The 16606-nt window shown below is 34.4% G+C and overlaps 1 protein-coding gene across 6 annotated transcripts in view; it reads left to right on the forward strand.

Annotated features, from left to right (window-relative positions):
• SEMA3D (semaphorin 3D) overlaps nucleotides 1-16606 on the forward strand; it is a 210745-nt gene that overhangs the window by 54242 nt on the left and 139897 nt on the right. Inside the window, exon 1 of one of the 6 annotated variants that reach the window (XM_072791317.1) lies at nucleotides 6066-6141. The exons of the other annotated variants lie outside the window; for them this stretch is intronic. The gene's annotated coding sequence lies outside the window, so the exon portion shown is untranslated. Of the gene's footprint in view, nucleotides 1-6065; nucleotides 6142-16606 lie in introns of those variants that run through there. 6 annotated transcript variants of the gene reach the window in all.

Genomic DNA, 16606 nt, shown 5'->3' on the forward strand with positions numbered 1-16606 from the left:
GACCTGTGTGCTATCTCCTCATTCACACCTCAGTGTTTTCTTTTCTCAGTAAAGCAAAATCTATCTCTGTCTCTAATTCCTTACAATAATTACTGTATTTTGTCAGTTTCTCTATCACAAATTTACATGTGATTTCTAGGTTTTTTAAAGGATATCTTTTCTCTTCGAAAATTTATAGAGGCTTCTATCCCCAAAATTAATTTAGAGTTTAATAGGCCAGGAGAGAAGATATTTTTGTTCTGTTTTCCTTTATAAATTGGTTCATGCCTTATCTACCTAATACCATTTATTAGGCTTCTACTTGGAGCCTCATCATGTTCTAAGGGCTATTTGAGGTAGATTAAAGCATATATACATTTTCTGTGTTTAAGCATCTTTCAGCATTTTTGGAGAGAGAAGAGATGTGCACAATTCAAACCATATACAAGATAATTTGACTGCAAGTTAGTGTGGTAGAGAAAAATGTAGTATAGTGATCCTGATAGGGAGTGAATGTTGTGACCTGGAATTCATCCAGGAATGCTTTTTGGATGAGATTGGATCTGAGAAGCCAGGCCATCATGCACACGGAGAAGGAAATGAACATGACTTGGATGGCATGTACTGGTTGACCATCTTGCCTGGAACAGAGGGAGTGCACATCGAGGAACAGAGATTTATGTAAAGAAGGAACTGGCGTGCCAAACCATGGGGTTCATATTTTAGATTAGAGATGGCATTTTGAAAGCAGACATTTAAGAAAACAAATCTGGAAACATCAGGCACTGCCTAGATTGGAGGCTACAGGCAGAGTCCGGAATACCAATTGTAGTAACTCAGGCATACAGTCATCATAATCCAGGCTCTGTTAGTGGCCTCAAAACTGGAGTGGAAAAATTAATCCTAGAGATGAAATAACAAGTACATTATGAAATGGCATCACTGACACAGATGGCAACTTTGTTTGGTAATTAAATAGCAAATGTAACAGATCTTTCCTCACCTTCCTCTCTTAGACTGTGTGTGTGTGTGTGTATTCTTGTCTATTCAATAAAGAAGAAATTAGATCTAAAAGCAGGTTTTCTGAAATTAAGCTTAAAAAAGTTAACCCCTTTAAAGAAGCTGTGAGGTCTGTGTATATTGCCCGTTAACCATTTTTGAAATATTAGTATGCACTTCACGAGAACTATGTAATAGCCATGTTAGATCAGTGACCTGTCAGCATGTTAACTTTACATAAAAGGAGTCTCTGAGTGGCTGATTAAAATCCTAAAGACGAGATGTTCTGTGTGAGATAAAGCCAGACTTTAGTCAGGTCTGTAGGCTCTTAACTCAGTGCTCTTTGTGCTATAACATGATTCATCCTTGCTCATGGTCTTTGCATCCTTTGTAAACTAGTAACTAGAGAAGCTGGGATATATTTTAAAAGTCAGAATATAGGGATCCCTCGGTGGCGCAGTGGTTTGGCGCCTGCCTTTGGCCCAGGGCGCGATCCTGGAGACCCGGGATCGAATCCCACATGGGGCTCCCAGTGCCTGGAGCCTGCTTCTCCCTCTGCCTGTGTCTCTGCCTCTCTCTCTCTCTGTGACTATCATAAAAAAAAAAAAAAAAAAAAGTTTTAAAAAAAAAAAAGTCAGAATATAATGGTTGAATTTGTGTGACAAAAATCTGCAAGTAGCAAAGTACTGGAATTGTCTTCTAGTTGATGTCAATTTATTTTTTAGCAGCAATAAGGCATGATTTGCCTTCTGATGGTAATGATTTTACCTTTTTTTATTGTGTTTGAAGCAAATCAGTATTATAGGCAAATGTAGAACTTACTTGCTCTACACTTGAAATACCATTTATAGATTGTGACAGTTTTTCCCAAGGTGTATGGATTTACAAATCTGCGTTAGATCGATGTTACATATGCTTGTTTTAGATGAATCACATGCAGTATTGGAACAATCAAACCTGTATGGCTACTTAATACTAATGCTTATCACAGTCCATGGCAGCGCTTTCTGAGTACACAAGGTAACTTGAAAAGAAAACCCTTGATTTTATTAGTAATGTAAGACACGGTCTTACTGAAGAGAGGTCTGAAAAACTGAAATTTTGAAGTGCAAAAAATAGGAAGATATCTCTTCTCCTTGTTTTATGACCAAGAATTCTTTGCCGTTCTTTGACATTCCAAAAGACACATGCATGTGGTATTGTAATTGGAGTTCGCATTCTTTCTTGCCTAAGACAGCAATGATCTTTACTTCTCTACTTTTTTCTCTAAGTGGTTTGCATATTTTACCACTTAGACACTACTCTCCCACCCTCTTTTAATTTGGATGTGCATTTATTTGAGTAAGACTTGTGCTGTGACTGTTCTAGGAATGTGCAAATTGTAAAGGCAGGATGAATACTTGGCAGATAATTCTTTTTTTTTTCTTTAAAAAAAAAAGGTCTGATTTATTGATTTGAGAGAAAGCAGGAGCGAGAGAAAGTGTGAGCTGAGGTGATGGGCAGAAGGGGAGGGAGAAGCTGCTGCCCTGCTGGGATCTGACCTGAGTGAGCCTAAGGCAGGCAGACACGATCTGAGCCACCCAGGGGCCCTTGGTGGGGAATTTTTAATATGTGTTTCATTTCTACCTATGTTCACTTTTATACTTTGTCTTCTGCATAAAGCTCAATAGCTGACAGAAAGATAGAAACAGAAAGTATAAAGGAGATCGTGAAGAATCACATTAAAATATCATTTTCTTATTATGAAAGTTTCTCCACTGAGACCATGGGGTTGGAGGAAGGGGGTGAAACTTAGAATTTTCTAAATAGTTAGCGAGCATTTGCTTACTTCCAAATCTTAAGTATCAACGTGTTCACTGACAGACCCACTCAACTGGGGCAATGGAGCTATCTTAATCTGTAATAGAGAATAATCTTGCTAATGGCTAATGTTTGCTTTACACCTACTTAATATGTATTATTTCACATTGACTAGCATAACAAGGTGACATCATTTCCTAAATTTCAAAGAAAATCTTGTTCACAAAGTGGTAAAACTGGAATTCATACCTAAGCTTACCTGACTACAAATTTCAAATTCTTCACCTTTCATGGCTTCTTTCTACATACAGGGGTTTTCCATAACATTCTCAAGGGAGGTTAAAGAAAACTCAGATTCTGAAAACTCTTGAAAAAAAGATACACAGAAATACCAAGAATGTTTCTGACTCACTCAGTCATCCCTCTTATTTTTTTCCTTTTCTTTTTCTTTTGTTTTTAATTTTTTATATGAATCTTTGTAGCAGCTATGGGTCATTCTGATTTGGTCCAAAGTTCCCATAGGATGCTAGGACTCTTGAGGCTGCACAGATTTTTTGAGTCTTCATGATATCCACACAGGAATGATACACAGAGATTTGAGCTGCTTATTACCATATGTCAGAGAAGTGGGCTGATAAAGCGAAGAGGAGACTGACTGCTTCTTTCATGTCTTAAACAAACATATGCAGCTCTCCTACCTTCTGTGAGGCAACATGCTAGGCTTTGGTGATAGAGTGGTGAATGTGATTGATGTCCTTGCCTTCATGTGGCTGAAAACAGTACAAGTGTCCCTAGATGGAAACTAGGCTTGTTCTGGAAAGTACAGATATGGATCTTGTGAGATGTACAGAATGGCTTAAATATTATTTGGAAAGGTCTTTAAATTGTGATTTTATTCTGCTGTAACAGTTCAGTGTTTTGACTAACCTGAAAAGTACAGCAGTTATAATTAAAGCTCTTAACAATATCCAAATAAGCTTTCAAAAGTAACTTTATATTGGCTTACTGTCAAAACTGTTTATAAATATTAATCGCACTTCTAAGACTTCCTCCATAGACTTTGTCTGCAAACGTATCTGGTAACTTCAAGTTAATTGTTCTCAAACAAAAATATTTCTTTTTTACTTTGCCTTTATTTTTATTTTCTAACAATTTCCATATCCTATAAAGCAATTCAATGTGTTCTTTTGGTTGGAGTTTCATTTTGGCAGTGCATATGGCCCAACAAATTGGAAGTTTAGAGAAAATAATGTATTTTTATTACTTTAATAGGGATTTTATCTGATTATGCATTGAAAAAATTTACATTGTGGAATGAAGGTTAGGAACATTTATGCCAAGTTACACAAACACATTTGCAAGCATGATAGGAGTGCATGGGAGTTTCCAGGCTTCCTTTTAAGTTTTATATTCATTAATATCTTTGGAAAAATACTTGCTATCACAGTCCATGCAAAAATGGAAGAGCTTTGTGCTAGCATTTTTTGAGAGCTAGCGAGGTGCCAGACAAGGTGCTAAGTGCTTTCCTTGCATTATCTCATTTTATTCTAGCAATAATTATATTTAATAAGAATTGAGATTCTGGCCATATAGATGAGGAAAATTGACTTAAAGAAATTAAGTGAATTCTCTTAGGGTGTAAAGCTGATAAATAGCAAAACAGGGATTTGCAACCTGAACCATCGCACAACCAAGACCTGATTTCTTAGTCTGTGTTACCTCTGGGAGACTCAAGAATTTTATAACAGTTGCTATAACATGTGGTAAAAATAAATGAGTTTAATTATTGAGGATTTTGAGTGATTACCTAAAGTGAATTCTGCATTTAAAAATCGAGAGTATAGTGCTAGTTTCATTTTTTTAGTGAAACTTCAGGGGTCATGTAGATAAAATGTTTTTTCTAGGTGAGAAATGTGTAAAAAATAAAAATGGGGAAAAGTCCATCTGTAGCTGTGTGATAAATGCAGGAATTCCTTGTTTATCCTAAATGAAACAGAAAGATTTGGGATGGCCATTTAAATCCAGTTCTTCAAATACACCAGAGGGTGTAAAGATGGAATTAAGCACAGCTCAGAAATGGATAAATGTTGTGTGTCAATTATATCTCAATAAAGAAGAAGAAGAAGAAGAAGAAGAAGAAGAAGAAGAAGAAGAAGAAGAAGAAGAAGAAGAAGAAGGAGAAAAGAAGTTGATAATGGTTAATAGGGAACTAGATAAGGATGGTAGTGAGGGTGGAAGGGGAAACTGGATAGTCAAATATTCAGAATAGTCTTTAAAAGAGCAATTATGTAATAATTAATTAATTAAAAAGGCAAAATATGCTTACATGAGAAAGACCAGAGAGTGTTTATAAATATGGGGCTGGCTGCCTGATAAAGAAATTTATCAGTCTCACTTTATAAGGAAGCACCCAGTTCATTCCTTTTTTTTTTTTTTTTAAGATTTATTATTTTAGAAGGGGCGAGGGGAGAGAGCACACTTTAGCGGGGGCGGGGGGAGGGGTGGGCAGAAAGAGGAGGGAAGTGAGTCCTCAAGCAGACTCCCCACTGAGTGTGGAACCTAAGGCAGGGCTTGATCCCAGACCCTGAGATCATGACCTGGGCCAAAATAAAGAGCCAGCTGTTTAACCAACAGAGCCACCCAGGCACCCGACACCCAGTCCATTCTTTACGTAGGCACACTGCTCACTACTGGGCACTTGCATGTTACTTTTCGAAAGCAAATGAGCCCAAGAACTATTCCCTTATATTTATTAAGATAATTCAGGTATGAGGGATTAATTTAGCTTTATTACCCATGGCCCTTTTAAAAGGTTCGCACTGTCCTTCCACATTGCATATCTAGTATATCTAACATTGTTTCCGAATCAGTTACTGAATCATACTTTAAAGGATATTATCTTCTGGGTGCAAGGGTAGCTCAGTGGGTTAAAGGGCTGACCCTTAGTTTCAGCTTAGGTCATGATCTTAGGGTCGTGAGATCAATTCCTGTGTCGGGCAAAAAGTACAATATCTTCATATGAAGGTATAAATACAGGAAGTTTAAAACCTGTATTAATTATAAAACAATATTTAATCACTTTACAGTAATGCTATTTGGTTTTACACAATACATTGTCATTTATTTGTATTTTTATTAATTTTTAATTAACATGAATTGAAATATGCACCTTGAGGACAGTAGAACTCATGTTATAAAAACATTGAATACTTGTGCAAATATATATGGAAACAGTTATTGAATATGCAAGAAATTTTTTAATATGTGCTTTTAATGTTCCATCTTAGAGCTAGCAGATATATTAAGCTGTTCTAGGAGGTGCAATAACTCTGAAGTTGTGGGACAGACAACATCAAATCCTTGGTATGCTATAAATAACAGCAATTTTGAAAACTATTATAAACAATACTTGGCATGTTTACAGATTTGGAATAATTTAAAATGTAAAGTAAGGGTTTTTTTTTTCTTTTTAATTTACCTAAACCTAATCAAATATCAACATAACAACTCATTTTGCTCTGCTTTCAGCCAGGATTTATTGCTTCGCTATTTTCTGGGTTATTATAAACTAAAAATTATATTTTAACTCCTGTTACATATCACACAAAATTTTTCTATGTTATGGTATATAATCATAGGGTGTTAATAGAATCAACCATGTTTTGTAAGCTGATATGAATTTCAAAATTCACTTTATAATAAAGTAACAATTTTAATGTAAATAAGAAATACTTATAAAAACTGGTCTTGGATAAAATATAGCTACATTTAAATGTGGTTATTTATTGATACAGGAAAATTATTTAAGTTAACTATTTAAAATAATCCTATATATATGTCAAGGATGTCATAACTTACCAAATATATGAAGTATGTAAACTTCTTCAGTGGCATCATAGTAAATAAATTGTTTAAAGAATGTGAAAAACAAAGAACTAAATTCATGAAAGATCTTTATGACCATTTTAAAAATAAAAGCTAGTGGTTGGAATGGAAAATAGTACACCAAGTAAAATATAAATTTTTAAATTTAATTTAAAATTACTGTTTTATTGGATATTTATCTATTTTCCCTTTCTTGATAAATTGCATGGTTTAATTTAAATGAGTAGAACTGGAAGCACTAGAGATACAGTATCTTATCCCTCATAACAAGATTCAAACTATCACTGATAGCCTCCTCTTAAACCATTGAAATGGAGTTTATTTACTGGCATGTTCATTTGTCTCTTTTGATGATCTCTTTTAATTATTTTCTTCTTTTGTCTTCATATTCTTGGAGGTTATGTATTATTTTCCTAAGACATCTTTATTTTACAGATTTTTAAAACATAAATTTTTAAACATACACTCAAATCATTATTAAATGCTTTTAAAGCCATCATTTGTATTTGTACTTAAAAAGAATTTTAGTAGAGATGCCTGGGTGGGTCAGTGGTTGAGCATCTGCCTTTGGCTCAGGGTGTGATCCCGGAGTCCTGGGATCGAGTTCTGCATCAGGCTCCCTGCATGGAGCCTGCTTCTCCCTCTGCCTGTGTCTCTGCCTCTGTGTGTGTGTGTGTCTCTCATAAATAAATAAAATCTTAAAAAAAAGAATTTTAGTAGAAAAGACACATTGAATATAATGATTTTTAAAAGTCTAATACTCATTGATCACTTACACCTGTACTGGGCATTGTATAGTGCTTTCTTTACAGAATGAATGGTTTTTTAATCCTTACAACAAATGAGTTAAATACTCTTATTATTTACTATTTCAGATATAATAAGTGAGACACAATAAGGATAAGTAATTTTATTGATAAACAGGAGGCCTATGGCAGACCTGGGCTTTGTGCCTGAGTGCTTAATCACCTCTTTTCTATTTCTGATATGACCCTCAGGAGTTATAGTTGTAACTGGGACCATTTACATTTAGAAATGTAAATAAAAGAAATTTAACAATGCAACCATCTAAGTGTAGAAAAATGGAAATTATAATGTCAGTTTGTTTATAAAAGTTATAATTGTATTTCAAAAATTATTTTTAGAATTTTAATAGTAGAACTAAACCACAGGTGAGAATATTGACTAGGTCAGGGTTTGGGGAATTCTTGAATTCTGGTAGTAGCTGGTAAGGAATCTGTGACAAATTTTGCAGACTTCTATTATGGATAACCTTCCAGAGACCTAGCCGTTTTCTGGACTAGCCCTCCTACAATGAGCATACAAACTTCTTTCGCAATTGTCACTTAAGAGAGACACAATTAGAAATGCAAATAGTGAAAAAAATAACTCTTGTATAAACTTAGTTTCCAATGCTACTGAAGTAAAAAGATGAAAAGTACCTTTATTATCATCATATTCAAACAAGTTTAACAGGAAAGAAAATGGAAAATTTTAAGGTTAATCTGTGTTAGTTTTCCATTCAGAACTAAAAAACAGATAAATTGTGCCTAATATTCTTTCAATTTTCTATTCTATATTTTCTTACCCAGAAAAAAAAAAAAAAAGAAAAAAAATGCTTCTGCCCTCTCCTGTTCTGTTCTTGCATTTAATGTCCCACACTTAGGGTTACTATTATTACCCAGTAAATGCTACTTTTACTACTCTAGATTACATAGACTAGCCCCTGACCTGCACATCAGCAAGAGACGAAAAAAAGAGCTAAATTCATTAAAATTTAAAATCCAGTTTCTAGATCTCATGCCTTTCAAGTGTTCATGTGTGGCTCGTGGTGCCATATTGGACAAGATACAGAGCATTGCCTTCATTGAGAATGTTCTAATGGACATTGCTAAGTAAAGACTGGGGGCTTGCCAACAGTCACAGCTCCTAGGCTGAGAGCCCTTCTCCATCTCCAGACACCTTCCCTAGACAATGTGGACCCCAGGATAGGCTCTCTTCCCTGCCCTGCCATCCACCTTGCAAATTCCTAGAGGAGCTGTGTGTGTGGTAACTTGACCTGTATCTGATCCTGCCTGAGGATCAGATCAGGAGCCACTGACGTACTGTCTTTTTGCCTCAGTTTCCTCATCTATCAAGCTCAAAACAGTTGAGTAAAAATAAAAATACAGAGATTGGAACAATTGCATATGAAGCATTTTAAACCAAGATGAAACCCATTAACATATGTCATCATCACTAAAAATGTAAACAATAATCATTAAAAAACTACTGCTGCCAAAAGTGCTGGAAATGTTTTTATTTGTTGAAAGGCTGCCTTGTTGTTTGTGTAGTCTTCAGTTGTGTTGAATTCAATGTGCTAAAAATAAGTAAAACAACATTGATTACATTAAAATTATTTTATTTATTTTTTGTTCCAAGTTCTTATTTAAATTATAGTTAGTTAACATATAGTGTAATATTAGTTTCAGGGATAGAATTTAATGATTCATCACTTGTGTATAATATCCAATGTTCATCACCATAAGTACCTTCCTTAATACCCATCACCCATTTAGCCCAGTTAAGTCATGAAATTTCAAGTATCATGAAATTCAAATCTAATATGCAGACTGGGTTACTGAAGTCTGCATATGACACTAAGTTTCCTTTCACACACTGCCTATTTTTATTCCCGGGTAGTGTTGTTTATGAAGTGAATTACTTAAACTCTCCTCCCTATGCGGATGGAATGAATGCCTCATGGTGCTAGAAAAGTTTATTTCCCTAAGGTGTTTCATTAAATAGTGATTAAACAAGTAGTGCTAATGTGTTTAGTACATCGTTTTTCCTTGAAAAAAAAAAAAGACTATACAGGAATCATTTAACTTATTTTAAGTATTTTGATCTTAAAAGTACATGCATTACTGGAGAATTTATGTGACTATGAAATTCAAGGTCACGCTTTTCTTGCCATAAGCATTTTTTGCTTAAAAAGTTTGTCATTAAATATTGGAATTACTGGTAGATTTGATTGGATTTCTTGGTCTGTTCATTTAAAAATGTGAGGAGTTTTACAGAGCATCCTTATATTTATTCTATATTAAATGTGTTAAAACATGACTTAATTTATTTGTAAATATTTAGTTTCCAATAGTTACAACCTTAAGATTCTAAATTAACTATAGTGTGAATCCATGTTTTAATTTAGACTTACTGTAGGAAATTACTTAAATACTATTTGCTATACATAATGGTTTTGTATAAAGCTGATATAATTTTTATAGATTGGCAACTATAGCCTCTGTATCTTGTTTCTGAGGACATGATGAATTTCCTGCTTCACAGTCTTAGAAAGTATGCATTAAGTAATAAAAAACTCTATATTTCCTCCTTTTAACATAACTAATTATTTCAATAAATATATATATATTTTATAAATTTTTATTTATTTATGATAGTCACAGAGAGAGAGAGAGAGAGAGGCAGAGACACAGGCAGAGGGATAAGCAGGCTCCATGCACCGGGAGCCCGACGTGGGATTCGATCCCGGGTCTCCAGGATCGTGCCCTGGGCCAAAGGCAGGTGCCAAACTGCTGCGCCACCCAGGGATCCCTCAATAAATATTTTTAATTGGAAAATATAACACATATGACAATTGTAAAGATCAGGACCACCTTGCAGGTCAGGAAATAAAGAATTCTTAACTCCACACATTTGTCCATCATTCTTATGCTGATTCCATGCTCTTCTCTTTATGCATCTATGCATTGCTTCAACATAGGTATAAGCGCTGCTGAAGCAAACACCATGGTAATATTTTTTGATATAATAAAATACCTATGTTGCTTTGACAGAAAAGTTTCCAAATGCATGGTTATTTCTGTTGACACAGAGGCCACTGGGACACTACATTAGTTAGTATATAGAATATTTTATATATTTTATCATTAAAGAGCCAGTTTAAGACTTAAATCCACTTACTGCTCACATTAGCAAAAATATTAGATAAATATTATAAAGTCTGGGAAAGTATTGGACATACAGCTCAATGTCTACATTAATAACTAGATGTGTATTTCAGGAAAGGAAGTTAACATTTTTGGATCTTTACCAAAATTTCTCTCAGTTTTGATAATAATGACATTCCTTAAAGATAAAAGCAATAAAATAAACTTGAAGATCCTCTCAATAATAAACACACGGCTAATTCTTATTTTATTATTTCAAAAGAATACAATTGTTTTGCCATCTTAATTGCATTAATTCCTACTCTGCTTTATTTAACATTCTATTTTAAGAAAGAGAAAGAGAAAGAAAGAAAGAAAAAAAGAAAGAAAGAAAGAAAGAAAGAAAGAAAGAAAGAAAAGAAAAGAAAAGAAAGAAAGAAAGAAAGGAAAAGAAAGAGAGAGAGAGAGAAAGAAGGAAAGGAAAGAAAGAAAAAAAAGAAAGAAAGGAAAGAAAGGAAAGAAAGGAAGGAAGGAAGGAAGAAGAAAAGAAAGAAAGAAAGAAGAAAGAAAGAAAGAAAGAAAGAAAGAAAGAAAGAAAGAAAGAAAGAAAGAAAAAGAAAGAGAGAGAGAAAGAAAGAGAGAGAGAAAGAAAGAAAGAAAGAAAGAAAGAAAGAAAGAAAGAAAGAAAAAAGAAAAGAAGGAAAGAAAGACGAATGATAACAACTTTTGATGCCTGGGTGGTTCAGATGGTAAAGCATCTGCCTTTGGCTCAAGTCATGATCCCAGAGTCCTGGAATCAAGCCCCGCATGGGGCTCCTTGCTCATCAGGGAGTCTGCTTCTCCCTCTACCCCTCCCCCCTGCTCGTGTGCTCTCTTTCTCTCTTTCTCTCTCATTCTCAAATAAATAAATAAAATCTTTTAAAAAATGTAAAAAATAATTTTAAAAAACTCTTTTTTTGAGCTGTGAGAGTCAAATATCAGAATATTTGAGGTGGAGATTGTTAAATTTAAAAAATCAGTTAAAATAATTATACATTTATGCTTTGAAAATAAAAGGCAGACATTGAAATTTGCAAAGTATTCTATAATTTCTATAAATATTTCTGTAGAATATCTATAAATATTCTGTAATCCTCAAAATGCATATCAGAATTCCAAAAGGTGAGAAATAAAATGACCTTGATCATGAGAGGGTGCACTGATTAAAACACTGTGGAGTATGAGAATTTGAAAAGCAAAATCTTAAATCTTTGAATTGTGGATTAATAAATTTAAGGAGAGATCAACTAAGGTTATGCTGGTGGTGTTTTTTCTGATCCTACAAGATAATAACTGTGTTTCTTTAAGTAGCAAAATGATATGAAATTTAGGATAAGGAAGATGGTAAAGTCACTTATAGCAGTATTTTATTATTTTTTGGTAAATGTGTTAATTATTTGAGTGATTTGGACCTTGGAGACACTTGATGTCTTTAGGACCTCTTTACAAGCATTGTGTTATTGTTACTGTTATTTTCGGGAAAAAGTACAACCCAGGATAGTAATTCTAACAGTTTACACTTGTATGTTCTGAAATCTATTTTCTACTGAACTGGATTCATTTGGACTGAGATCCTAAATAATTTGATCTGGCCATAAGTACAAGGCTATAAGACACAATAACCCAAGTAACATGTAACAATGGTGCTTTTGTTGAGCTGGTACTTATAGGATATACTATCAGTGTATTTTAGAAATGTAGACATTGTGGTTAAACCGCTGCAAAATAAAAATGTAACTGCTGTAATGTACCTCTACTTACGAAGAGTTCAGCTCAACTTTACAGCCAATTACTGATGATGTTTAGTTTGGCATATAGTGAAATATCACATAAGGATGTTAGGAAGTAAATTAACGTTTAATTAAATGTTAAGTCTGTTCTTCATGGGCTCTGAAAAATCAGATAGTCTCTCAGACTCCATGGGAATATATTAATTGTTGAGGAATTCATGACGTCTGAAACATTAAAGTCCATTAATGGACAGTTAAAAGTTTTCAATGAAAACTTCCTGCTGCATAAATTCTACTCACTGATGATTGCGCTGTACACTTGAGCAGTGACTGCACACTCCTGACTGTGCTAAAGTAGCAGGGTATTAGATATATTAGAAAATATACAAAGAAAATTTTAGAAAGAATTAGATAAAATACATGTATATAAAAGTTTTAGCACTCCAAGCTCCAAGCACTCCAATGTATGGATTTCACACATACCACTTGTGTTCTACTTTGTTATCACTGTACTTGATCCATGGAATATGACAGCCCTCTGCAAACAAAAAGCTCTGTGTTTGCCTGTATGGTCTCCTTGACGCTCAAGTTTCTTCTATAATTTCTGTTTGGTATCTTGTCCATATCCTTACCATGAAGTCAAGGATTATTTTCCTCAAAACACACACACACACACCTGAGAAAAAATCCTAAATCTAAATGTCCAAGGTTTTTTATATGTCAAGACCTGGACCTTTTAATTCTTGTCCTATGCGTAGAATATATTTTTTCCACCATAATTATACCTTATCTTAATGACTTTTGAATAGATGAATATAAAGAAATAAGGCAAATCAGTGAAGTTAACATATAAAATTTTATATCCCTTGCTCCTCAAATAATATTTTTGATGAGTTACTGTCCATCCAATAAGTTTTGGTCTCTTTGTATTCCTTTGGGAAGTGGCGCAAGGCCTTCTTGAATGTTAGATTATGCACTTGGATCTCTGATTTAGTGGAACAGTGTGTAAAAATCTCTCATAATCAGAACACTCTCTATTGGCTCCACATCTGAAGATCCCCAAGAGTGCTGTTTGTTCCAGTGAACATCTGGAATAGATTACATTCAGTTAATTGGCTCCAGGTCGAGCTTGTTACAGACAGTAGCACGCAGTATAACCTATACAATTCACTAAATCCACCTACTTTAGGTTAAATCACACCTACTTCTCTCTGTAATTCCTCCCAGATGCAGGACACAACACACACGCACACACACATACACACACACATCCACATTTACTGAAAGGAAGATGGCCAAATATCAATAGATTAGTGGAGAGGTTGTTGGTTATACATTTAACCCATAAATTGCCTCAATTAAAAGATTAACTATTGAATTCAGAGGATTGTTGGGAAGAAAAACAATGAATCAGGAAAGCAGATTATAGAGAATGACTGTTTTATAGTAGAAAAATATTTAAAGTTAAAAAGAAAGTTCCAGCAGTTTCAGGATTTTTGTTTTATTTTGTCTCTCATCCTTAACATATGTAACAGCACTTGCATGCACTTATTGGAATGTCACATAGCAAGGAAAACAGCACTTTGATTTTTAACTTATTTAACAGTATTAATGAGTTGGGTTACAAGGAACAGTATGACTACTGTTCATTGAAAACCAAAACATCAATCTTCTTAACTTATAGTGTTGGAGGCACAGGGCATGTCTTAGCGATTAATGATCAGTTGGAGGAGTAGATATCTCAATATATAACCAAGGGCCATTAACCCCAACTGGTCATTAATTCCCAAGAGAGGTCCTGTACTGAGGTCATTATTGCTAATAAAATGCACACATGGAAAGTTCCCTCTCTTTTGCCTGTGTACCTAAACATACATTCAAATTACATAGATTGTTGCATGTCATGAAGAAAAAGGTAGGATTTCATGGGTCCAGAAGCTCAAAAAAACTAAGCCTAATGAGAAGTTTAATACCCTTAAACTCCATATTCAATTTGCCTTTCATTTTGCAGGGGAGGGGGAGTGAGAGGAAGGTAGGTGGAGGAATACTTGTCTGTAGGGGAAGGCTACGATCTATAATCAGATACCTACATGCTGCCAACGTGTAGATCTAGGGGAAAATGAAAGAACAGGCCAATGGGGTTAGAGAGTCGCTCATGAATTTGGATGGAATCAGCACAAACGATCTAATATCAAAGGTGGTGTGAAGCAAGAGCCGGTCAAGTAATAATGTATTAGGTCCCAGAGCAGGCAGGAGGCACATTTAGCCGTTAGGTCAAGTTCATCTTTGGTGTCCTCTCTCCCGTCTCTGGATTATGCTACCGTATCCCTCCCTTCTCCTCATAGCAATCTAAGCAAGTTCTGGCTTTTCAAGAACCCTTAATGAGTTTTCACTGTCTTCCGAAACTCTCTTTTTGCTTTCCATTCTCCTCTCATTGTCCTCCATCAAAACTATCTTTGTCTTGCTTAGATTTATATGACACTTCTTTGAGCTATCTTCCATAACATCCCATAAATATCTTGATTTTATAAATAATGTAATGTGCTTTAATTATTGTATATAATCAATCACTTCTTTCAGAAAAGAGTCTTACCTTTTTCCTCATCTTAATAAATGGTTGAGGACTAGCTCTGATTTAATGATTGTTATATATATATTCTTATACATATGTTCTTATTTGTATAAAAGTAGTAAGTTTTTCAGGAGCACCTATAAGTCAAAGATTATATCTATTTTTTTTTACTGGTATAAGTGACAAATTGAGAGGTTGCAAGATTCATTTCTTAAGAGATTAACTTAAAGTTCATGTAATTTAAAACTAATCCTGGTAAATTTTTCTGTGGACCAGCTACAGTGATGGGTGGCAGTAACAAACATTTTGTCCTACTAGCTGTAAAATAATACAGTTATTTATTTTTTTAAGAATTTGTTTTTTTAAAAGATTTATTTATTTATTCATGAGAGACACAAAGAGAGTGAAGCAGAGGCACAGAGGCACAGGCAGAGGGAGAAGCGGCCTCCATGCAGGGACCCCGATGTGGGACTCGATCCCAAGACCCTGAGCTGAAGGCAGACACTCAACTGCTAAGTCACCTCGGCATCCCAGGAATTTATTTTTTAAATATTATTTAAAGAAGGACTTTATTAGTGTTTTATTTTATGTATTAAAGAAATTTTAAAAACTAAAATTTTCATAAAGTGCTACTGATCTTTTTGGTCAGAATGACATTCCTGTTTTCTTTCAAATTATATCTAATAATACCTCTCAAGGAATGTCAGGTAGGTGTGAATAAAATAGGTAATATGTGACATATTTATTACAATACGCTTTTTTTTAAAGATTTATTTATTTATTTGAGAGAGAGAGTGCGCGTGCATGAGTCGGGGAAGGGGCAGAGGGAGAAGAGAGTCTCCAAGCAGACTCCCCTCTGAGTGTGGAGCCCAACGTGGGCCTCAATCCCAGGACCCAGAGATCATGACCTGAGCCAAAATCAAGAGTCAGACACCTGACCGAGTGAGCCACCCAGGTGCTACACTTAAATGAGTATCTAAATTACTTTGATTATTCACATACGCAGTAATTTTCTCAATCAGAGATTTAAATATGCACAGATCACACACAAGACAGAAGACTTAGGTAATTACAGTAAATTGTAATATAAAAATGTATTTTAAAATATATAAATATATATAAATAGAATTTATGAAGTGTTCGTATTCAACATTTCATGAAGAAACAACATAAATTTTGTAGTCGGTCCTTAAAATGTTTGTCATATATAACCATAAATCAATACATCCCTAAATTTTATATTATTTCACTTTCCCAGGTGGATCTTAACTTCTGAGATTCAAGGTAACTAGATCCTTGATGTGCAAAGGCACTTACTAAAGAGTTGATCTTTCATAAGACAGTTCACTCATATTAGAACTTATCTTAAAACTAAGCCATATAAATGTAGAATATTTTGATATTAAGTAATTGGAAAATTTATTAAAGTATAAGACTTTTTTATTATGGCTACAGCTATTACCAAGGAACTACAGAAATTATTGGGACAGAAGTTAAAGCAGGTACTACATCTGGAGTCTTTCCTGGATGTAAGCATAGTAAAATCCTATCTGTAACTTTGTGCAGAAAGAAAAGAAGTTGAAGACAGTAAGAGTTGAAGATCATATGATTTTACCATATTGAAAAGCACCCAAAGACTTAGTTTAAGAAGCCAGCTATAGCTAAAGTCCTGA

This window comes from Canis lupus, chromosome 21 (assembly GCF_048164855.1).
Source record: "Canis lupus baileyi chromosome 21, mCanLup2.hap1, whole genome shotgun sequence".
Taxonomy (NCBI): Eukaryota; Metazoa; Chordata; class Mammalia; order Carnivora; family Canidae; genus Canis; species Canis lupus.